Source organism: Triticum urartu, chromosome 6A (genome assembly GCF_056163025.1).
Source record: "Triticum urartu cultivar PI428250 chromosome 6A, HENAU_Tu73, whole genome shotgun sequence".
Lineage (NCBI taxonomy): Eukaryota > Viridiplantae > Streptophyta > Magnoliopsida > Poales > Poaceae > Triticum > Triticum urartu.
Window position 1 is genome coordinate 387,118,209 of NC_141878.1, and position 25,985 is coordinate 387,144,193.

The window sequence follows — 25,985 nt, forward strand, 5'->3', positions numbered from 1 at the left end:
CCTTCCGCTGTTATCGTCACTAGATGGCCTTAAGCCATATTTATTGTAATAAGTTCTCTTTTGAGACACTCGATGTAATAAGTGTGTGATTGCTACTCTGCTATAAATCCTCCGAGTACTGTGTGGTGTCAGCATTACTGATCCACGGATGACACCGGAGCACAGAGATCAGACTGTTTGAGGTCTGGTCGCTACAGGCTAGCATGTTTTAGTCCCACTACTTTTAGTCATGGGACTAAAACGTATCCAAGCACCCTCTTAATTTTATTTGAGGGGTGGGTTGTGCTGGACACCATTATTGTGACTAGCCTTTTTAATAGTAATATATGCATAATTTGGCAACGAGCGCTCTCTATATGTACCACCTTTTTTTTAATTTAAAGTTTTGCTCCATGGTGCAATCCATCGATACTACTGTTGTACAAAAGTATACATTTTTTAAAAGGCTAGAGGGCGGGGCAGTCTAGCTTGGTCGGTTTCACGAGAGGTGAGGGCCTTTGTGATTTGATGGCTCATTACTGCTGGAACGCGGGGCCTTGTGATTTGACTGCTCGTATAAATGCGCCGACGACCTGATTGAGGAGGAGCAAAGAACCGTGCGGTATACTCAAGTTTTCCACTGGAGTAGTACTGCGACGGAGGAGCACGAAACACGGCAACCCAGTGCCATATGGCAATAAAAAATGATCTAATTTTCTAGTCATCTCATTGTTAGCATTGTTCTATTCATTCCCTCAAAAAAAACCATTGTACTATTCATGCCTTGCAGAGAATGTGACACGTGCGGCGAAACACCCGAAGCAAAAGATGAAACACAGGAGCAAAAGAAGAAGGAAGATTATCACCCCAAATGATCTAATTCGCCGCGGAGTCGTAACTGCTTCTTCATCTCCGCCATGGAGTCTGCTAGATTGTACATGTGGCAAAATCCGGTGGGGGGCTAGAAGATGGTGCGAGGGGCCGAGTGGAGGGAGACTATGAAGGAATGCACAAGTGCGAGATCGATATTTAGAGAGAGGGGGCGAACACGTGCGCTGTTGCGCGCAGTGGCGCAACCATGAAAAATAAATGAGCTAGGGGCCAAGCATTGCTTATCCTTTATGAGGAGGGTCAATTCATGAACTTAAACCATTTTTAGCAGCAATTGTCTAATGATCACATTCATATTATCCTCCATATATAGTGATGTTGGGGGGGAGGGGGGTAGGGCCCTTACTGCTCCCTGTCTTTGCCATTGTGCACGCATGTGAGAGATGAAGCGGAAGGCATGGACGATGAGAGGGGGATGTTGGATATATAATTAATGTGGGTGTATTAGCTATATATGTTAATCCTATATAGAGAGGTATAGATTGATCGATGTGGACATGGGAAAGAGGGTGAGACCTCACTGGATATATCGATTGATCGGTTTGTGTGGAAAACTATGGAAGACCTAACTATAAACACACATACATAGAGGAACATCTATCGTTGCGCATGCACGCGTGAGAGATAAAGAATGCCCGATATGATGGAGAGGGGGATGTGTGTGGGTGTGTGCCTTCATGGGAAACCGACCTGAAGAAAAAGATTGCATGCGTGCGATGGATAATGCCGACTGGTAGTGTGTGTGCATGCATGCACGAGAGAAAGTTAGTGGTACAATTATAAAGAGAAGACTACTGTGTGGGTGTAAAAGAATAAGTGAGGTCATAATCAACGTAAAGTTGAATTCAAATATTTGAATAAGAGATCCTAATGTTTGAAACCCATGCATGCATGAATATAACGGAGATCTGCGCGGTGTGGTTTGGAAACAAGCATGTTGTAATGTATACACATTGAACAAGGTCAGACTGATTTGAATTTGAGATACCGATGGCAGACATCTTTTGGCCACGTCGCATCCGTGCATGGACACACTATTCTAATTGGAGATGATGGGCGGCTTTTGCATCACATATCTATATCTATACCCCTATATATCTATTATTTTTTATATTTTTTTATATAGTGTGCGGGTAACTTTAACTTTGAAAGATGGTCGTTGGATGAGGCGAATCCGATGGTCCAAAGATGGCAAATTTGAGCACTACTGGCCAGTGGATATCATCTAGATTCCACCAGATTTCGCCACATGTACAATCTAGAAGACTCCATGGTTGAACTTAAGCATAATGCACAAACATCAAAACACAAGCACTTCTTATTTGTTCTAGAATCTTCCGTATCAGAATTGCCCAAATGTTTTTCTACATGATTTTCCATTATTTGTTTTTACTTTATGTCTTACGACGCATAATTCCAGGAATCTTAAAATAGATTAGCTTTCTTATAAAAACTAGATGATTTTGAATGAAATGAACTATAAGAATTAAACAAACATCTACATCATGCATATATGACTCAAAGCTTGCATGCTATAATGTGGTATTTATTCATAATTTGGTTGCCAAATCTCATGCATGTAATGCACGTGTACCTTACTCTAGTCTAAATGGTGTTTGTGTGTGTGTTGTGCGTGTTGAGGTGCAAATTGTCTTTTTTGGGTACACGTTAAGTTTGTTCTTTCGAAATTTCAAGCCGCGCCTTGTTATGCCGAAAATTCAAGCTAGCGTCTCTGTCTATCGTGCTGCGAACTCCCGCCTCTTCAACCCGCGCCTTGTTAGCCCGAAATATTTAAGATATATCTTTGTCTCGTTGTGCTCCGACAACTCCCTCCATCTCAACCCGCGCCTTGCTATTCCTAAATTACAACGCGCGCGAAACTCCCACCTCCTGTGAAATTCCGACACGCGAAATGCCCGTGGTACCCCTGAACCAAAAGAACCGCCTCAAATCGGTGGGTGTACTTTCGTAACTTACCCCACATTTCAGACAACTGTGTCTTTAAGCCATGGTTCCCCACCGCCATCCCATCCGCTCACCCATTCATACACCGAGGCCTTGAAAACCGGCGACGAAACCCCACACCCTGCTCCGTCCGCCACCCAGCCGGAGCCTCTTCCCCGACGATATCGTCCACAGCAACACCTCCACGTCCCTCATCCATCGTACCGGATGAGGATCCATCGTCGATCTCATCGTCTCGCCGGTTCAGCCACCCCGTCGTCCACCTCCAAGGAGCTGCCCCGACGTTCACCTCGTCTTTCGCACCACCTCCATTCCCACACCGCCGTCTTCACCTGAACCATCGGAAGAGCATCATCATCACCGTTTCCTCGGATGAAGGTGCGTCCTAATCGGCGCCACCAAAGAGGTTGTACACTAATCGCCGCATTTTCTTCTTGATTCGATCTCACGGTGCTGCCAGCGCTCGGTCTCGAGCCGACACAGCTCGACTCCATCCACGGCGGCGTCGCTGGCCACTTCCTCCACGGCGTCGCTCCCTCGGCGGCGACGTCCACATCAGTAGGAGAGGTTGCTGCTTTAGCTCTCGCCCGCGCTGCTGCTCTGCTCTTGCTCTTGGTCCCCTGCCTAGTCCGCTCTTGCTATTGCTCTTGCTCGCGCTGCTGCTCTCGCTCTTGCTCTTGCTTGCGATGCTGCTCCGATTTAGCAACACTTCAGTCGACTGAATCGACTTTTGGGTCAGTCGATTTTCAGGGGGTGGGGGGGGGCCCTCGCCGGGGTGAAGGAAGAACCAGCCGCAGCGGGGAGGGGGCCTCGCCGGAGAGGTACCCCACTATCTATCTTAGGGTTCAGGATGGGCGGTGGTCAACGGCGGTGGCGGGGCGTTGGCGTGGGGATCGCCGTAGAAAAAGCTCGGCACGGGGGGTCCTAGAGGGATGGCCGGGGCGGCAGCGGACAGGCGGTGGGGAGTGTTTTCGGGGCGGGCAGGGCGGCGCACCACCGGCTGCGGGCGGCGGGGGGCTGCTGTTTGGCCGGTGGTGGCCGGCGGCTCAGGGGGGTGGAGGTTTAAGATGAACCGCAGGCCCTTGATTTCGTATCCAACGGCTGCAAAATAGACAGACCAGAGATGGAAAAGTCAGTCGACCGACATGTAGCCTCACCTTGCTAGTGCGTTCAGTTTCGACAGCAAAATTCAGTTTCGACAGTTAAGTTCAGTTTCGACAGTTAAGTTCAGTTTCGACAGTTAAATTCAGTTTTGACAGTTAAGTTCAGAGATGAGCGGCTGATGTATTTTACATATAGCACTTTATGGTTATGTAATTTACGTCATGTATTGGAGATGCTATTAGAATTCCACTAAGGTTAACGTTTTTCGTTGTCTCTCTTGTCCTGCTTCAGCCTCGGCATCGTACAACTCACCGGAGCTGCTCCAACGACGAAACCCTCCATCACAGCGGAGCAGTACCTCGGGCTCCATCTCCAGACGCCTAAGATCTTCTTCCCCTCCTCCGACAGCCAAGTCACCCGGAGCATCCTCACCGGCCAACCCAATCACGCTGAGATCGACATGGCTTCGCCAAAGAGGTTGTACACTTGTTGCATCTCTTTTTTACTCTACATGTTATATATATTATCCACTGAGCACTCGTAGTAACGGGAAATACGATTATTTTATCCTACTATATGACAAGCAGTGAGGTACCAGGCAATTAGCTATCCGTGATGGACTCTCTTGAACGCCATCATTATTTATCTCTGCGCGTTTGAGCTGTGCATTTGTCGATGGGCCTGGGAGTTGAGCTAGTATGGCAGTGGCCTGGGTCCAAAGTAATAGAAGTATCACAAAAGCATTTTTTTAGTGTAGGATTTTCCTTGTTCAAGCCTGCCTACTAGAATCGCCAGTGCTTGAAAGGAAATCTAAATGAAAACATCGGAATTGGAAAGTTTCCTATGGTACTACTTTTCATGAATTTGGTGCAAAGGAATGGAGCAAAGGAAAACTGTAGGATTTGTTCCTTTAGTGTCTCCTTGAAAGAAAAACCGTAGGAATTCTAATTTCCACTTCTCCTCCTTTTCATATTCCTATTCATCAAGCACAAGACTAAGAGATAGTAGCATAATAGCATTATAATTGTACATTTTCTTGTGGTTTGACTTAATCTCACCATGCTTTTTTGCATCTTGTGATCTTCCAATTGTTGTGAATCAAACACCAAGATTGGCAGAAATCATGTGTTTTTAAATTCTCTATTTTGCATGTGCATTCCTATCCTATTCCTGTCTATTTCCTATCCCTGCATTGTTAGAATCCTCAAATTCAAACAAGCCCTTACTCAATTACTTCTGTTATAGATATGTGTCAAAGAAAACCTTGTGTGGTTTGTCCTGCTCCTACGGCGCTGTGTTCCACCGCAGCTCAGCTGCTCCAACGACGGAAGGGTTCACCACACCAGGGATCCGCTCTCCAGACTGTCTTTCGCTGCCTCAGATCTTCTTCCCCGCCGCCGGCAGCCATGGCAACTGCGTTACCATCATCAACTAAGCAGATGACCTTGAGGACTACACGGGACCGCAAGAGAGGTCCCACTCTTCCGTGTCTGCTTACATTATGCGTCGCTTAATATGATGACATGCTACATTATCGTCGTGTTCACCTATTAGACTCCGAGTCATGTCCAAACTAATGCTGAAACTTGAGTTTTTAAATGGTTGTGGGGTACATATTGGGGCAGCAATCAGTACTACGTGTCTACTATCTGGTTAATCTCCGGTGTCTACTAGGAGTTTCATGTTGGGTGCAAACAAACATTAAAGGAGCCATTATCTGTATTTTTAACTAAAGCTAATATCCGCCTGCTATCATTGGTTTTGAGTCTATCCACAGTTTGCTACCATCACTCTGGATTTGTGTATGCACTCCTTACATAATCTCACTATGTTTTTTCCTATGCATGCCAGTTATTGTACACAATGGAACTTATCATGTAGAGCAAAAGAGACGAGCCTTGCGTGGCAATAAAATTTCATGCAGACGTCGTTCCATGGTGGGTGCAAAGGCAGCCCCCCTCCACCCATTTCAGATCGTAATCAAGAGGAAGATAACTGTTCTGAGGGGGATTCAGAAGGAGAAGACCACTCCTATTTACCCCATGAGGTCTTCGCTCTAACTTGGCATGCTGATGTTGGTAATATCATGCATATGGTGCCTTGCATTGCTTACTGTATACATTAAAGATGTCATCTGCTTAGTTTAGACATGCTTTGTGTCAATGCCATCTGTTTAGTTTGTTTATCGTATATGTGAATCATGCAATGCCATGTTGTCTAGCCAGGCATCATATATGTGAATTTTGCAATGCCACCCTGGTTAGCCAGTCATCTTATATGTGAACTATATCATGCCATCATTTTTTTATTACATGTTAAATTTGTCAACAATTTTAGTACATTCAATTACTCTTCATGTGCATCAGCCATTCGGCATGGTCATGGAAAAATCTAGAGTGGAAACAAGCTCTTCAGAGCAGACAATGCTATCTGACGAAGCACATGTCTTGCTGGTTACCGATAGCTCCTCAGAGGAGGATTCAGAGACAGATGACCAGTCATATTTCCCCCCGAGGTGCATGCCCTAACTTGGCAGGGTTATGTTGCTCATATCGTGCGTATGGTATCTTGCATTGCTATGTCATTTGCTTAGTTTAGACATGCTTTGTGTGAATGCCACCTGTTTAGTGTCTAATTACCATATATGTGAATTATGCAATGCCATCTTGTTGCCAGACATTATATATGTGAGTTATGCAATGTCATCTTGTTGCAAGGCACTATGTATGTGAATTATGCAATGCCATGTTGTTTAGGCAAGCGTCATATATGTGAATTATATTATGCCATCCTTTTTTGTATTTCTCATTGCTTTTGTTGACAATGTTTGAATATTCAACTGCTCTTCCTGTGCATCAGCCATTTGAATTGGTGATGGAGAAATCTGGAGTGAAAACAAGGTCTTCAGAGCAGACAAAGCTACCTGCTGAAGCAGATATCTTGGTGGTTACAGATAGCTCTTCAGAGGAGGATTCAGAGGCAGATGACCAGTCCTATTATCCCCCTGAGGTGTATGCTCAAACTTGGCAGGGTTATATTACTCATATAATGCATATGTTGTATTGCAATGCTTAGTTTTTACATCATATACACAATATTGAATGCCATCTCCTTAGTTGACACATCATATATGCGATTTCCCTCTGCTCACTTCCTTAGTATATAAATCATATATTTGAATTATGTCATGCCATGATGTTTACATAGACAGCATGTATCTGAATTATGGCATGCCAACCCATTTTCTAAAGACATAATCTAGTTATATCATCTTATCCTGTTTACATAGTCCTCATATTTTAAATTATATCATTCTATCCGTGAATTATATCATGCCATCATGTTTCCATCAACGGCATGTTTGTGATTTATGGCATGCCAACCACTTTAATAGACACATCGTATAGTTATATCATGTCATCCTGTTTACATAGTCATCATATTTTGAAGTATGTCATTCTATCCTGTTTAGTTAGCCATCATACATGTGAAATTGTGTCATGCTATCCTATTTAATTAGCCATCATATATGTGAAATTATATCCTGCTATTCTGTGCTTAGACAACATAAATGTGAATTATTTCATGCCCTATTTTCTTCCCTAATATCCATTGCACCTGTCTATCTTACAATGTCTGTACATTCAATTACTTTTCTTGTTTATCAGCCATTTCAATTGGAGGGAGTGATGGCAGTATCTGTGGGAGTAAAAACACGGTCTTCAGAAAAGATCGTGCTACCTGTCGATGCAGATAGAACCACGGTTGTACTTGCCCAAGAACCAGCCCCACCACACATAACCCACACTCATGCAGATTGTACCCCTACCCGATTGGACAGAGAACCAGCTACACCCCTTCTAACCCCAACCCCGACAGATAGACACCCAGTTCCCGTTGACATAGCACTGTCCCCGCCACAGAGCACCCAAACACGAGCAGTTAGTAAGGCAACTGCAGTGCCCAAATCACGAGGACCACCACTCCGAACCCGATGTCAACGCTTAAAGCAGAAGAAGAATTGTTCTCAGGTTAGGTTCTGTAGCTATGGTTCATACTACTTTGCTCTTGCATCACTGTATTTACTGATACCAACTAATTTCAAATTTTAAGGATGCAATTGAAACTCCAATGGCGCAACAGGTATGTTTTAAACCTGTTTCTTCAACGTGTTTGGCTGTTTGCTGTTGTAACTTGCTCTATGTTGATTTCAGTTTCAATTGAATAAACAGTTATGTTCTCATGCCATGCACATTACAAGTGTTGTTATTGCTGTGTAGTTTCCCACACTTATATTCTGTCTATGCTGCTTTGTCTTAAATAGATATGATTCAAACTGTATCTATCTTGATTTGGCAACATAAACTAGAATTATATAGACCATACAGTGACCATACTACATAGATATATGTTTGTTTCATGCTGTTATCCTGTCCACCTTACTACTGAACTGGTTTACCAAAATGAGATTCATATACTACATTGTAAACCTAAGATGTGTTTGTTTGTTTCTCTTTTAGAACGTGGATAAAATATTGGAGAAGAGTACCCTGTTATGCAATGGTAAAGGAAGTAATGCAGATAAGGTTCAAGATAGTGAGACATCCTTGTTGGTCTCCAAGAAAGCTGATAAAAAATATATTTAAGACACTGAGACAACCCCAATGTCCTGTCTTGATGTAGTGTTCGAGTTACTGGCTACCACTGCTGGCACCAGTTCTTCGAACTCGTTGTTTGAATCAGTTTGGCTTCTTGAGTCTCAACTTCAAGTTGAAAGACATCGATCAGATGTTATGCGATAGGAAGCCGACGGACTGAGCAAGTCCCTGCAGAATTTAGATGCATACTTTCTGGTGCAACAGCAAGCACTGGAGGACTTAAGCGCCAAACAAGATAAAGTTAATAAGCTTGCTAAGCATCTTGCCAGCATTATGGGTACCCAGGATATTGTTTCTTGAGCTCTTCTAAAGTGGTTTCAGTTCTGGACTTGTTTTGCTGCGGCGTTTATATGCTGCTGTGTTCCCTATATTTGCACTGGTGGCGAACTTTGATGCCCCGTAGATGTAATATGTGTAATAGCCGTGATAGCCTATTGTAAGTTGCTTGCTTATTTATTTCCTTGTTGTCTTGTTTATTTTTTTTCTTGTAGTGAGTGCAGTTCTGCGGTTTGCTAGTCGCTGCAATAACCTATTTTTTAAAACTAGGCCACAATAACCATGGGCTAATATTTACTGTAGTGACACTGGGCCTCCTATGGGCCGTAGAAACAGTGGGCCTTCTATGGGCCGTATAAACAGTGGGCCTTCTACGGGTCGTAGAAACAGTGGGCCTTCTACGGGCCGTAGAAACTATGGGCCTTCTACGGGCCGTAGAAACAATGGGCCTTCTACGAGCCGTATCATCAATGGGCCTTATATGGGCCGTATGATCGATTGGCCAAACATGGGCCAAACAGACCACATTCTGGCCGTAAACGGGCTAGAGTTGGAATCGTCTGTTCATGGGCCGACCATAACGGGCCATCATTAATAGGCCATATTTGATGACGCTATGAAAACGGCCCAACGTATTAACGAACCACAAACGGGCCGACTATAACCACGGGCTGAATTTGGCCCACAAGTAGAAAATGACAGTAACGGGCCATAGTAAAAGAATGCTGGAAAATAGCCCAAGAATAAATGGGCTCTGAGAAGGCCGAAAGATAACATGGGCTGGAAACGGCCCAACGGATAACGGGCCGTTAATGGGTATAAAGTGATACACTGTTCTTTACGTGCCAGTTTCACCACGGGCCGTTAATGGGTGTAAAGTGATACACTGTTCATTACGGGCCAGTTTCACCACGGGCCATTAATAGGCCAAGAGTTACATAGGGCCTCATATGGGCTGAAAGACGTCATGGGCCATACATGGGCCAGAAGTGAAAACGGGCTGGAATCATATTGGATGGTCGAGATGACGCTACTGGGCCTAATTCGAATAGGGCGTAATGGGCCTTCAGTTAGCGGGCTGTTAATGGGCTATATGCGAACATGCCATTAACAGGCTTTCCATTGGCCGGCCCGCCACCTCTTGACCAAGTCAAACGGGCCGGCCTTTTCACAGGAATGGGCCTCTGTTGGGTCGTGCATGTGTCGACGTATCATAGGCGCCTTCTGTCCAATGAGTGGATGACATCTGTCCCAGCGATGAGCCGACACGTGTTTCCTCCAGCCAATGATGATTTTACACGTGGAAAATCCCCATTGGTCGGGGCTGTTAACGGGTTATGGGATCCAAAACCCGACCCGATACCGATGCCACGTGTCGGTCACCCTTGACGAAAGCACTTCTGTGACGCGCGATTTATCGTCATGGAAGTGGACACTTCCGTGATGATAATTTTGGTAATGTCATGGAACACTTCTACGACAGCACATGTATGACTATCTTGATTCTGTCATAAATTTGTCATGGATGTACATGCATGACAAAAAACGTGACCTACTATGACAAACACGTATCATCACAGAAGTGTATTTTTTTTGTAGTGAGGAGGCCCTGAAAGTCGCGCAAGCGGGTGAACAAGAAGCCAAAAGGCAACTGGCTGCGGGTGAACGTGTGCTGACATGGGTCAGGGATGATAAAAATAAGTTGCAGGATTCCAACACCCTGCTGGGCGAAGAATTAAAAGATGTGCATGCCCAGCTGGCCGACTCTATGAAGGAGAATAAGAGACTACGAGGCGCCATATTCAGTATGCGTTGCAAACTTGCCTCCATATAATTCAGCGAGGAGAGGAACTGACAGATTTATGTCTGCAGGTATGCTGTCTGGACGTCCCGAAGAGGAAATGTCCGGATCTCAAGGCGACCTGCTACAAGAGCTGTCCCAAATGCATGAGCGAGATTGGCAAGCAATGTGGAGTGTTGCCAAGGCGTTAAGGCCATCCGCCTCCCCTCCAGGAAGTATGGCGGAGCTCGTGGAGCTATTCAAAGGAGCACGGTGGCATATTCGATTACGGAAGATATCAGCCCGTCGAGAAGGTGCGCGGGAGGCCTGGGCCATGGTGAAGACACGGTACACCAAGCTTGACCCGAATCATATGGCCCGGTCGGACTTCAATTGACATAATTGTCCCTAGCTGGATTGTAAAACAATTGTCATGGCAAACCATTTTGCTTCGACCTCTGGATGCGAAGGCTCAGAGTGTTTCTGAATACCCACTCAGTAATATAAACCGGGGCATGCATGGAAACTAGGTGTAGGGGTCAAAGTTTCTTGAACATACAAGTTGTATCCGGCTAGCTATGTTATATTACATGTTGATTGTAAGAAACATCTTCCAGAGAGAATAGTTCTGTTAAGGGTTCCTTTCCCTGGGCGGATATGCATTTGTATGCATGTCCAAACTGTGATTGAAAAATCGCAGTATACGTAACATCTGGGGGTTCATCGTGTGATCAAGGTAAAACGTCTTTAGTTCTCCCACCGAATATTTCCTTAAGAACGCTAGCTTTTGGCTTCACCCAGTTTGAGGTACAAGTCTGGATGACCCAGCTGTAACAATCGCAGAGGTGCTGCCTTTATGCCCTAGCCGAACAAACGGAAACGTAGGGCATAAGCACAGGAGCCAGGCAACCCAACTTGGCAAAAACTTAAGTCATAACGATGCATGTAATGGCGAAGAAAAGGTACATATGCGGAAGAGGACACATATGTGTTGAGCTTGATGCTCGGAAAATAATAATAAGTTTCGGTAAAAGAAGCCCCCAGGTATTATGAGTGTATACATTTAAGGATGTGTACGTCATAGGTGTGTGGTTTAGCCGCACAAGAGCTTAAAGCTAGAAGAAAAGTAAAAGAGAGGAAAAAATAATGGAAACAAACGGAGAAGAAGACGAACAAAGAGTCCAGCTCTAGGAGTAGAATCTTCGGAGTCTGGCGGCATTCCATGGGTTTGGCTCTAAGCGGTTGTCTGATGCATCACGCAGGCGGTACACTCCTCCAGTAAGAACTTCATTTATGATGAAGGGACCCTCCCACTTGGGCTTGAATTTGTCCTTTTTCCTCTCTGGTAAGCGTAGAACAAGTTCGCCAACGTTATAAGTCTTGGCCCGCACTTCTCTGCTTTGATATCTTCGAGCCTGCTGTTGATAAAGTGCGGAACGGGCTTCTGCGATGTCGTGCTCCTCCTCTAGGGAATCTAAGTCGTCCTGCCGATCAAGCTCGACCTCTCTCTCTCTCTCTCTCTCTCTCTCTCTCTTCATACATGCGCACTCGAGGTGAGTCCAGAATAATATCGCAGGGCAACACAGCCTCTGTGCCATACACCAAGAAGAAGGGCGTATATCCAGTAGTGTGATTGGGCATGGTCTGCAGCCCCCAGAGTACGGAGTCGAGCTCCTCTACCCAATGCTTGTCTGATTCTTTCAAAGACCGCACTAGTCTAGCCTTAATGCTCCTCATACTAAGAGCATTATCTCATTTGACTTGACTGTTTGTTTGTGGATGATAGACGGAGGCGTAATCGAGCTTAATGCCCAGGTTAGCACACCAGGCTTTCACCTCATCGGCTGTAAAATTGGAGCCGTTATCGGTGATGATGCTGTGTGGGACGCCATAGCAGTGCACAACACCGGATATAAAGTATATCACCGTCCGGCTTCGGCCGTTTTAACTAGTTTGGCCTCTATCCATTCGGTGAATTCATCTACCATTGCGAGCAGATATTTTTTCTTATGGCTTCCTCCTTTAAGGGGTCCGACCATAGCAATCCCCCAGACCGCAAAAGCCCAAGTAATGGGGATTGTTTGTAGAGTGGTGGGAGGCATATGGTGCATCTTCTCTGGCCGTCGGCCAATAGAAACATGTACGGAAGGCCTTGCTTACAAGGGCCCGAGCCGTGGCATGGTGGCCACCGAGACCGGCGTGAATTTTGGCCAAGAGCTACCGTCCCTCTTCTTCGGAGATACATCTTTGAAGTACTCCAGTAGCGCTTTTCTTGTAGAGCTCTCTGCCATGGACCTTATAGGCTTTCATGCGCCGGACAATGCAGCGAGCCTCATTCTGATCCTCGGGGAGCTCTTGCCTATTAAGGTAGGCCAAGAAGGGTTCGGTCCATGGGGCAATTACTGCCATGATAAGATTGGCCGATGGTGTTATTTTGGTTGCTGAGCCCCCGATGATGTCGGTATTGTGTTTGGAATCTGGGGGCATAATCAGGTCTCAACTGGTGTTGCCGCTCTCCCCTGCCACACCACGGATGGCTTGAAGAGCCTTTCCAGGAATATGTTAGGAGGGACGGGGTCACACTTGGCGCCGATGCGAGCAAGGACATCCGCAGCTTGATTACTTTCTCAAGCCACATGATGAAACTTGAGCCCCTCGAACCGAGCCGACATTTTGAGAACGACGTTACGATAGGCCACCATCTTCGGATCTTTGGCATCGAAATCTCCATTTATTTGGGATATTGCAAGGTTTGAATCCCCGCGCACCTCCTGGCATTGTATGCCCATGGAGACAGCCATCCGAAGACCACACAATAGGGCATCGTATTCGGATGCGTTGTTGGAGTCTATGTATCATATTTGGAGTACGTACTAAACTGTGTCTCCAGTAGGGGACGTTAAGACGACGACCGCTCCTAAGCCCGCCAGCATTTTGGTACCATCAAAGTGCATGACCCAGTTGGAATATGTGTCGTACTCTTTAGGGAGTTCGGCATCTGTCCATTCGGCGACGAAGTTGGCCAGTACTTGGGATTTGATGGCCTGGCGCGGCTGAGGGAGTCCTGGACTAAGGGGTCCTCGGGCGTCCGGCCTACTATCCATGGGCCGGACTGATGGGCTGTGAAGACATGAAGGCCGAAGACTGTACCTGTGTCCGGATTGGACTCTCCTTGGCGTGGAAGGCAAGCTTGGCGGCCGATTATGAAGATTCCTTCTTATGTAATCGACTCTATATAAACCCTAGATCCCCTCGGTATCTATATAAACCGGAGGGGTTAGTCCGGAAAGGATATACTCATTACCATAGTCATACAGGCTAGGCTTCTAGGGTTTAGCCATTACGATATCATGGTAGATCAACTCTTGTAACACTCATATCCATCAAGATCAATCAAGCAGGACATCGGGTATTACCTCCATAGGGAGGGCCCAAACCTGGGTAAACATCGTGTCCCCCGTCTCCTGTTACCATCGATCCTAGATGCACAGTTTGGGACACCCTGCCCGAGATCCGTCGGTTTTGACACTGACATTGGTGCTTTCATTGAGAGTTCCGCCGTGCCGTCAACGAAAGGTTCGATGGCCCCTATAATTGTCTATTGTAACACTATCCAAGGTGGAACTTTCCTCCCCGGACAGATTTTCCCGTTCGGCGGATTCGCACTACAGGCCAACTCGCTTGGCCACACTACAAAAAAAATACACTTCCGTGATGATACGTGTTTGCCACAGTAGGTCGTGTTTTTTGTCATGCATGTACATCCATGAATTTTTTTTGACAGAATCAAGATAGTCATACCTGTGTTGTCGTAGAAGTGTTCCATGACATTACCAAAATTATCATCACGGAAGTGTCCAGTTCCATGATGATAAATTGCGCGTCACAGAAGTGCTTTCGTCAAGGGTGATCGACACGTGGCATCCACCGTAATGGAACACCGTTAAGCTATCGGGTCGGGTTTTGGATCCGATAACCCATTAACATCCCCGACCAATAGGAAATTTCCACGTGTAAAATTCTTATTGGCTGGACGAAACACGTGTCAGCTCGTCAGTGGGTCAGATAGGCGCCTATGATACGTCGACACGTGGCACGACCCAACAGAGGCCCATTCCTGTGAAAAGGCCAGCCCGTTTGAGTTGGTCAAAAGGTGGCGGGCCAGCCCACGGAAAGCCTGTTAACGGCATGTTTGCATATAGCCCATTTACAGCCCGCTAACCCAAGGCCTGTTACACCCTATCCGAATTTGGCCCGGTAGCATCATCTGGGCCATCCAATATGATTCCAGCCCGTTTTCACTTCTAGCCCATGTATGGCCCATGACATCTTTCGGCCCTATGTAACTCTTGGCCTATTAATGACCCGTGGTGAAACTGGCCCGTAATGAACAGTGTATCACTTTACACCCATTAACGGCCCGTGGTGAAACTGGCCCATAATGAACAGTGTATCACTTTATACCCATTAACAGCCCGTTATTCCGTTGGGCCGTTTCCATCCCATGTTATCTTTCGGCCTTCTCAGAGCCCATTTATTCTTGGGCTCATTTCCAGCATTCGTTTACTTATGGCCCATTACTGTCATTTTCTGCTTGTGGGCCAAATTCAACCCGTGGTTACAGTCGGCCCGTTTGTGGTCCGTTAATACGTTGGGCCATTTTCATAGCCTCATCAAATACGGCCTATTAACGATGGCCCGTTACGGTCGGCCCATGAACGGACGATTCCAACTCTAGCCCGTTACGGCCATAATGCGGCATGTTATTGGCCCATGTTTGGCCAATCGATCATACGGCCCGTATAAGGCCCATTGATGATATGGCCCGTAGAAGGCCCATTGTTTCTACGGCCCGTAGAAGACCTACTGTTTCTACGGCCCGTAGAAGGCCCACTGTTTCTACGGCCCGTAGGAGGCCCAGTGTCACTACAGTAAATATTAGCCCATGGTTATTGTGGCCTAGTTTTAAAAAATAGGTTATTGCAGCCACTAGCTAACCGTGGAAAAAGAACTGCAATGACTACAAGCAAACAAATAAACAAGACAACAAGGTAATAAATAAGCAAGCAACTAATGCTAGGCTATCACGGCTATTACACATATTACATCCACTTGGCATCAAAGTTCGCCACCAGTGCAAATATAGGGAACAAAGCAGCATATCACATACACTGGCCGTCAAAATTGGCCACCAGTGCAAATAAACGCGGCAGCAAAACAAGAGCATAACTGAAACAACTTCAGAAGAGCTCAAGAAACGTTATCTTGGGTATCCACCATGCTGGCAATAACCTTAGCAAGGTGATTAGCTTTGTCCTGTTTGGCGCTAAAATCCTCCAACGCTTGTTGTTGCACCAGAAAGTATGCATCTGAATGCTCCAGGGACATCCGCAGTCCTTCTGCTTCTTGTCGCAGCACAGCTAATCGATGTCTTTTAACTTGTAGTTGAGACTCAAGAAACCGAACTGATTCAGACAGTGAGTTTGAATAGCTTGTGCAAGCGGTAGTGGCCAGTAACTCCAACACTAAACCAAGACAGGATGTGTCACTATCCTGAACCTTATCTGCATTACTTCCTTTACCGTTGCTTAATAAGGCACTCTTCCCTAATATTCTGTCAGCATTCTAAAAGAAGAAACAAGTAGACACATAACAAGTTTAGCATGTACTAGTATATGAAACTCATTTCGGTGAACCAATTCATTAGTAAGGTGGACAGGATTAAACTACCAAGTCTTCTATTGCCAAGTACTATTACATAATAAAAGCATCATACAAACATATATTTATGTCCTATGGTAGCAATGGAATCTTAAATTAGAACAATTGTTCTTCAGGTTTAGGCACTTGTTCTACATGAACAGAGTACAATAAGACGCAAAATATAATACTAAAAAATAGAAAATCAGCTCATAGACCTTACCACATTCTTGGTTCAGGACCAGTACAGAACAAGGCGTTCCCAGTCATCGTCTAGTAAATGTGTCTCAAGAGAACATAAGGGAATTTGATGAGTTCCTTTGCCGGTGAAGTATGTTTTCTTCAGGTAATTCCAATACTGCCACCAAGCATTCTTGAAGATAGCAGAGGTATTAGCATAGGTTACCTCATCCTGAGTTTCCAAATCGGTCCTTCTCTATAGAGAAAAATGGGAAAATTTCCTGTATTATAACCATCATGGAGGTAGGATGTATGGGACGAAGCAAAGTAATTGCCATGAATAACATTACTTACACATAACTCCTTGACAAACACCTGTAACTGGCATTTTCCTTCATCTTCAGTATAATATTTTCAGGATGGGAAGATACACACATACGATTTAACAACATCAAATGCGATAGATGCTAAACTACGACTAGCTGGTTGTGCTTCCTCCACAAGAATAGGTGTACTAACTGGTGGAGTTGGGGTTCGCCGTGATAGTACTGGACCTTTGGGCACTGGAGCTGCCTTACTAACTTCTCTTGTTTGGGAGCTCTGTGGTGGAGAAGGTGCTGTGTCAACAGGAACTGGGTTACTATCGGCTGGGGTTGGGGTTAGATTGGGTGAAGCTGGTTCTCCGTCCATCGTAGTAGGGGTACAATCTGCGAGAGTTTGGGTTATGTGTGGTAGGGCTTGTTCTTGTGCATGTACAACCGGGGTGTTATCTCCACCAAGAGGTAGCACTGTTTTATTTGAAGACCGTGTTTTTAGTCGGCTAGATACTGGCATCACCCGCTCCAATTCAAATGGCTGATAAACAGGAAACATAGTTGAATGTACAGACATTGTATGAGAGACAGATGCAATAGATAGTGTGGAAAAAAAGAGGGCATGAAATAGTTGACATGTATATTGTTTAACTAAAATGGATAGCATGACATAATTTCACATATATGATGTCTATCTAAACTGGATAGCATAGCATAACATAATTCAAAGATATGATGAATAACAAAACAGGATCACATGACATAATTCACCTACATGTTATCTAAGTAATCAGGATCGCATCATTTAATTCACATATGTGATTTATATGCTAAACAGAGGGCATTCGATATGATGTCTGAACTAAGAACATGGTGTTGAATATTGTGTATATGATGTCTAAACTATGCAATGCAAGACACCGTATGCATGATATGAGCAGTATAACCGTGCCAAGTTAGAGCATACAACTTAGTGGGGGAATAGGACTGGTCATCTGTCTCTGAATCCATCTCTGAGGAGCTATCGGGACCCAACAAGAGATCTGCTTCGACAGGTAGCACTGTCTGCTCTGAAGGCCTTGTTTTCACTCCAGATTTTTCCATCTCCCACCGAAATGGCTGATTCACACGAAGAGTAGTTTAATGTACAAACATTGTCGACAATTGGAAATGTAATGAAGAAAAGGATGGGCAACATATCATTCAAATATATGATGCGTGGTTTAACAGGATGGCATTGCACATTTCACATATATTATGGCTGGCTAAAAGACATGAGACTGCATAATTCCCATATATGATATAGAAACTAAATAGGTGGCATTAGAGAACATGTCTAAACTAAGCAGATGACATATATGATGTCAAAAGTAGGCACTGCAAGGCAACATATGCATGATATGACTAACATCATCATGCCAAGGTAGAGCAAACAACTTGGGGGGTAATTAGGAGTGGTCAGCGGCGTACGAATCCGCCTCAGAACAGATATCTTCCTCTGGATTACAATCTGGAGAGGGGTGGGGATTTTTTGCCATTGAACCCGCCATGGAGCGATGTCTGCATGACATTGTATTGCCGCGCAAAACTCTTCTCTTTTTCTCTACATGTTCAGCATGACTGTGTACAATATCTGACATGCATACGAAAAAAATATGGTGAGATTATGTAAGGAGAGCATGCAGAAATTTAGAGTGAGGGTAACAACCAGTGGATCGATGTTTTTCCGTTGAACCAAAATAGCCCTAATGGATCGACGTGAATGTATAGTAATAAGTGATGCAACAAGTGTACAACCTCTTTGCCGTAGCCGTGTCGACCTCAGCATCATTGGGTTGGTCGCTGAAGCAGTTGAGGCAGAGGTGGATGTTGGAGGTGTGGAGGAAGATCTGAGGAATCTGTAGACGGCGTCTAGGGCACTGCTCTATTGTGATGGATCGTTCTATCATTGGAGCAGCTCCGGTGAGCCGTAAGACGTCAAGGCTGAAGCAGCACAAGATATACATCGTCAATCTCAAGTGGGATTCTAATAGCATCTCCAATAGATGATGTAAAATGGATGTAAAATTAACATCACCAAAAACCACCTGACTACAACAGATGAGGTAAAAATTGTTGACTCTGAACTTAACTATCGAAACTGAAATTTACTGTGGAATCTGAATGCTACTGTCGAAACTGAACGCAATAGTAGCAGAGAGGCACTTGACATGTAGTTTAGGGAGGGCCTGCAGTTAATCTTCAACCCGCACCCCCCCTGAGCCGCCAGCCACCACCGGCCGAACCGTCAGCCGTAGCGCCGCCTCGCCGCCCTGAAACAACTCGCCACCACCGCCCCGGCCAGCCCTCTAGGCCCCCCGCCCCCTCCCCACCATGAACCCTAAGATAGATAGTGGGGTACCTCTCCGGCGAGCCCCCGTCCCTGTTGCGGGTTGTTCTTCCTTAACTCTGGCGAGCCCCCCAACCCCTGAAAATCGACTGAACAAAAAGTCAATTCAGTCGACTGAAGTGTGGCTTAATCGGAGTAGAGCAGCAGCAGGAGCGAGGGGGAGAGCAGCAGCAGAAGCTGGGCGAGTGAGCGATCGAGCGAGAACTGGAGCAGCAGCAACAGATCCGGCTGGTATGGACGCCGCCGCCGAAGGGCCTCGCACTGGGGGAGAGTCGCCGTGGTGGTGTCGCCCGCGGCGCCGGCTTCAAGGTAGCCGCTCCATGGGGGTGCGGAATGGAGCACTGTCGGCGCCGGGAGGTCGAGTTAAGGAGAAGGTGCGATGGGATGAGTGTACAACCTCTTTGGTGGCGCCGAGTAGGCCTCGACTTCGTTCAAGGAGTCGGTGAGGATGATGCGGTTCTGGTGGAGCAGGTTAAGGCGGCGCTCTGGGGATGGAGCAGCCGCGATAGATGAGGCGATCGTCGGAGCAGCTCCTTGGAGGTGGAGGACGGGGCGGCTGAACCGGCGGGACGGCGAGATGGACGACGGATCCTCATCCGGAGAGGTGGACGAGGGACATCGACCTATTGCGGTGGACGACATCGTTGGGCAAGAGGCTCCTAGTGAGCAGCGTTGACGTGCGGACGGAGGAGGGTGGGGTTTCGCGGCTGGAGCGGAGAGGTTATGGCGGCCTGGGATTTCGAATGGTGAAAAGAGGGCGATGGGAGGGGGTGAAGCATGACTTAGGAATGCACTTGTCCAAAATGTAGGGTGTGTTACAAAAGTTCCCCACACCGATTTGAACTAGCGGCCCTTTCGGCTCAGGGTTAGAAGGGTGATTTCGCGTGTCGGGATTTGGCAGCTGGAGGGAGTTTTCGCGCGCGTTGTAATTTCGGGATAGCAAGGCGCGGGTTGTGAAGGCGCCTGTTTTGGGAGCACGATATCTGAATTTTCGGGATATAACAAGACGCGGGTTGAATTTTAGGGACAAGCCTAACGTGTAGTAATATTGTACTTGTACGTACCAAATCAATTCGCACTTCCCTCAACCAAAAAGAAAATGAAAAAATAAAACTATTCACACCACACAAAGAGAGGGTCTTGCCCCGATTTACTATACAAATGCTATTCAAAGCTACTCCCTCCTTCCATCTATATAGGGCCTAATGCATTTTTGATGCTAACTTTAACCAAATATTAGAGCAATGATATATGACATGCAACTTACACAAAGCACACCGTTAAATTCGTCTGTGAAAGGTTCTTTCAATGATATAATTTTCACATTGTGCATGTCATGTACTATTAATCTAGTCAATAGTCAAAGGCGGTCTTAAAAATCTCATTACGCCCTATATAGATGGAAGGAGGGAGTATGAATCCATGTTATGTCCGATTAAATTTTTTCGCTTGCTGTATAATGCATGTAACCTACTCATACCAACATTTTAGTGCATTCCAAATGTCTATACTACCGCTGCAATTCGAACTAAATTTGAATTCGTTTCTCTATTTCAATAAGAATCTACAATCATGATTGTTGCCAACTTCAACCATCATAGTTTCCTTGCTATCCGCCAGATATAAATCAGACGGCCTATAATGCAGGATAGCAGGCACACCATCATCAACAACTCCGTTTTTTATAAGAGTAGAGATAAAATATATTAAATGTAGTATACCATGTTCATAACCACACCATGTGTATCACCGTTATATATATTCACACATCCGTCGGTTTGAAACACTATGATAAATTCTTCAAATATCCAAATTCGCTTTTTATAATGAAGTATATATGATATCTATTTGTCTTTTACACCCACACAACCCTCTTATCTTTGTAGCTAGCGCTAACTTTCTCTTGTGCATGCACACGCCCGCATCCCTCTCACCCTCCCTCAGCATTCTCTAGCTCCATCGCGCAAATTCGTCTTTTCACTTTAGGTCGTTCACCCACGGTGTTTGTAGGCCCCCCAGCTCCTTCTTTACGGCGCACATCGATCGATATGCCTCTCTAGCCAGGTGTGCCTAGCACAAACACAAGCTTCCCCTCTTCTCTTGTCACCATCCATGCCTCACTCCCACCACTCTTTTCATCGTTCTCGTACTCTCACACTCCTCCCCCTCGATATAGTATGCCTCTCGTACCACCTCCTACATGCATCCCTCTCTCTCTATCCTTCTCCTCGTGCCTCATTTGCTTCTAACACACACATGCATGTATACCAATCGATCTCCCAACATATACCTAGATCGACTTTAACTACCCCCCATCGATCGACGTACCTCACAAGTTATGTCTCTCCTTTCTCTTACAAAGGGCGATTGATCTTCCTATGTAGTTATGTCTGCTTACCACAGCCACATCGTCCCCCCTCATCATTCATGCATGCCTCCTGACCCGTCTCTCACACGCACGTGCACAGACAACAAGCAGCCATCTCCTCTCTTGTTGATATTGCGGGCGTGCCCTCCGTTTGTCTAGCAAGCCTATCCCACCATTTGTTAGAAGCAACTCCACTACCACCCCCTCCAACACTCTAGCTCTGTCTCTCTCCCAACCTTATTCATCTCCTGCACATATGCATGGATGCCGATCGATCTCCCTTAATACATGAGGCAGATCGATCTCCTTAATACATGAGGTAGGCCTCTGTCCTCCTTCACACATACACCAGCCATTGTACCTCTATAGTTAATTTGGCCTCCCTCTTCCCCCACCACACACCGATAGTCGAGCGCTGTAGGTAGGTATCCATGCCACAGAGACAAACTGCACATGTCCCATCTCACCTTCCAGTAGGCCAACCACTCTATATCTTTGACTTGGGCACACACAAATTCGATGGCACTCTTTATCGATCGCGCGCACGCACACACAAACACACATCATCCCTCTCTTCGATTCTATGGACACCTCAAGCCGATGATACCTCCACTCTCTTCTCGTGGATCGCCCCCTCTATATATATGTTATATCCAGGACTCTATTTGACACACATTGCATATGTTAAATTTTTTGATTGACCCCCCCCCAAAACTCTCAAGAACCCACACACTATATCTCTCTAGGTTTGTATCTCTCTCACACAACCCCACGTAGGTGGTGTACGTATACAAGAAGAGAATAGGTGCACCGTGCACGTACTCACACTTCGTGCCCAGCCAGACCCGTGCGGGTACACGGTGGAGCTCATTTCTTTACAAAATGGCAGCCCACGTGCTAATTTGAACGCCTGTAGCGGTTGTTTACCTAGGGAGGTCGTGTACCACGCGTGCACGAAACAAAGTTCGACTTGACGCGTTTCCGCGTTATTTTTAAATAAAGTTATAGCGCTCAATGGCACGTATGCAGAATATAAAACGATTTTTGTGGAGGAAAAGGTAGTCCGCTCTTTAGAGTATCTCACACAAGGGTCCGGTGGCCTCTCTCTCTCTCTCACCGTTGGTCACTGATCCGGCCGCATCCCGTCCGCCGGGGGAAAGGGAGTGTGGTGGCCTCTCTCTCTCTCACCGTTGGTCACTGATCCGGCCGCATCCCGTCCGCCGGGGGAAAGGGAGTGCGGTGGCCTCTCTCTCTCTCATCGTTGGTCACTGATCCGGCCACATGCTGTCCGCCGGGGGAAAGGGAGGAAGTGCATCGTTTCTCCGTTCGATGGCGCCGAGGAAGCACGTCCTGATCTTCGGTACACGCCGTTCTCTCTGACCAAGATCCGGCGCGACAGGGCCTACGCCACCTGCTCATAGATTCCGCCCGCCGCAGCTCACCTAGTTACATCCCGACGACCTCCAGGTATCCCCTCCGGCCTTGCTCCACTGCCCTTTTCCCACATCGCTGCATGTGGATCTTCCATAGTTCTTTGCCCAAAACGTAGCTCGTCCGGCGTACTTTCCATATTGCATTCTCGTCCTCACACCGTTTTAGACAAACAGAACCGTGTTGTTATCTTCCCTTAGGACACGGAATATGCTTCTTTTTTGTCATCGCATGTGTCATCAACTGTTATTGGCCAGTAATTGTTTCCTTTCCACCTCTTTTTTGCAAACAGGGCTATCCATTTCACTTCGTTGCTATTGCGACCTTTTGGTGAACTGCACAAATCACTTTTTTCTTAAGAGTGTTTTGTGCAGTTGTACTAAAATGTCACACGGACAACGTCTCTACATTTCAGTGCGACTGCACAAAGGGAGATTGGTTTTGCTCTATCCTCCTCATCCAACTCCGAGCCTAATCTTCTCCAACTAGTTAATCTTAAGAGAGACTGCAAAGGTGATCGGCTTCTATTTGTGTGTTTATTGTTTCATTAGCAGTCCTCTATTATCGTAATCACACTTGATATCTTTGGCACAGGGACGCTCAGCTCTATTTTAGTGGAACTGCACAAAATGATCGGAATGTTGCATGCTCCAGATAGCTACTTTTTTCCCAACATGCCTTGTTGATTTAGACAGAGCTGGGGGGACGTTGCTGCCAATAAAAGCATGGATCAATTTTAATTTAACACCTTCTCACAACTTTGTCTTCAGTTGTGATGTAATTATTAGCTCTGATCTGCTAATAATTGACATGCATTAGCAAGGAAGTTAGTTTTTTATTGTTTCTGAAAGAGCATCGATGGCAAGACACGCGAAACAAAAGCTGAAAGCTCACACCATTGTACAATTTCATGTCGCTGGAAAATTATTTGTATAGTACATCAATTATGTAAAAAAATGATGGAAGCTTGATAGCATTGCCAGAAGCCTCTTCATCATCCGGGTCCATGTGCCATGCACAAAATTATACTCCTTCGTTCCTAAATATTTGTCCTTTTACAAATTTCAAACGGGCATATTTTAGAGTGTAGATTCACTCATTTTGCTTCGTATGTGTACTCCCTCCGTTCCTAAATATTCTATTCATCTTAACAGAGATTTCAACAAGTGACTACATACGGAGCAAAATGAGTGAATCTACACTCTAAAATATGTCTATATACATCCGTATGTGCCAGTCCATTTGAAATCTCTAAAAAGACAAATATTTGAGTAGTCACTCATGGAAATCTCTTGAAAGACAAATACTTTGGAGTATATTTAAGAACCGAGGGGGTAGTGCACAACGGCATGGGAGACTCAGCCCGGTCGTTGCGCCGCATTAATAGTGAGTAATGAGCAGTCAAATCATAAGCCCCACCTTTCCCACTGTAAGTTGCTCTGAAGAAGCAACCATCAATATGCTCTTCTTTGAATCCGCTCATACTACTCCATCCGTCACTGTTTATACAGCGCGCTTCAGAAAAAAGAAAAAAATCTGTGGGACCAAGGCGACTAGCGATGGGCCTGAAAAATAGCATTGATAGTTATAGCACGAGGTCTATTACTAGAGGGAATAATGCGTACACACATGCATGCAGTGCTTCCACCCTGGGTACACACATGCATGCAGTCCGTAGTAGTACAATACATGGAGAGAAAATTGTGGACTTGATTGCGGTTACCACGCCCTAATTAATGAGCATTAAACCAATCGCGTCTAAAGTCTCTCTGGTGGTGGAAATGCATTGAGAGAAATGCATCATAATGAAGTGCGCCCTATAAACTATGACGGAGGGTGGAGTAGTATGAAGGTGCAAAACCAAGTACGCGTACTACTGCGCTTGGCACTTCGCCCCTTCATGAAGTTGAACAATGATGGTACTCCGCATGTTGTGCTAGTCCATACTCCCTCCTTTCCGGTTAATATGTCTTAATCTTTTTTGTGGGTAAATGAGAGAGCTTTATTCATATATAAGCATTCTTAGGACGATCAGCCAAGACACTGGTCACTAGGAAGCGAGGTACCCCACAAAAAAAGAAGTAGGAAGCGAGGTGTTTCATCAAGCCAGCTCTCGGCCACATTCAAAGTGGAGCAAGCACGGTTCGCACGAAGATGCGCCGCAAGGTTTGCTGACCTGTTTACATGCTGAATAACAAAAAAGAGGAAATATTACTGAGCGCTACTATTTGTAACAGGATATGAGCCAGAATTAAGCGAGAATTGTGGCGAGTGTTCCATGCAATCAACTTCCATTATCACATGCGAGAACCCTCGAAGAGAACCAAATGTGTTGAAGATTGCTTTATCACATTTTAAAATTATAATAAGAGTGCAGACGCTCCTCCATCTGGTTCCTAGTACTAGTATAGTACGTACCTTTATGGACTATAGTAGTAGTACTAGTAAACTTTGCGCTTGGCTATTCGGGAAGTCGAACAATAATAGCACTAGTAGTATAGTGTATGCTTCTGGCAATCTGACACCGAATTAACTGTTGCACGTCCACCGCCTGAGCGAGGGAGAGCTTGCATTAGTCAAAAGTTTCTCCTTGTCCTGCGAGCCACCGCGCGCAAGCTTCTCCCGTCCTGCAACCTTCTCCTTGTTCAGCAAGTTGACGGGACACAGCAAAGTAATGCTAGTCCATGCTGCCTCCTCTCCGGTTAATATGGCTTAATTTCAAACGAGATAAATACACTGTCTGTCACTGTATATTTGTAAAAATACGGTTAGTGGACTTCATAATACGCTCATTGCGCTCAATATATATATTTTCCGGTGTTCATACAGTCACTAGCTCACCCAGACTGATTATGTGTGTGCATGCACGTGTAGGTTGAGCACTTGAGCGTGACCGTGTGTGTTCCGTCTTGTGCACGGACATGCATGCATTGGGGCGTCGCGCGCGTTT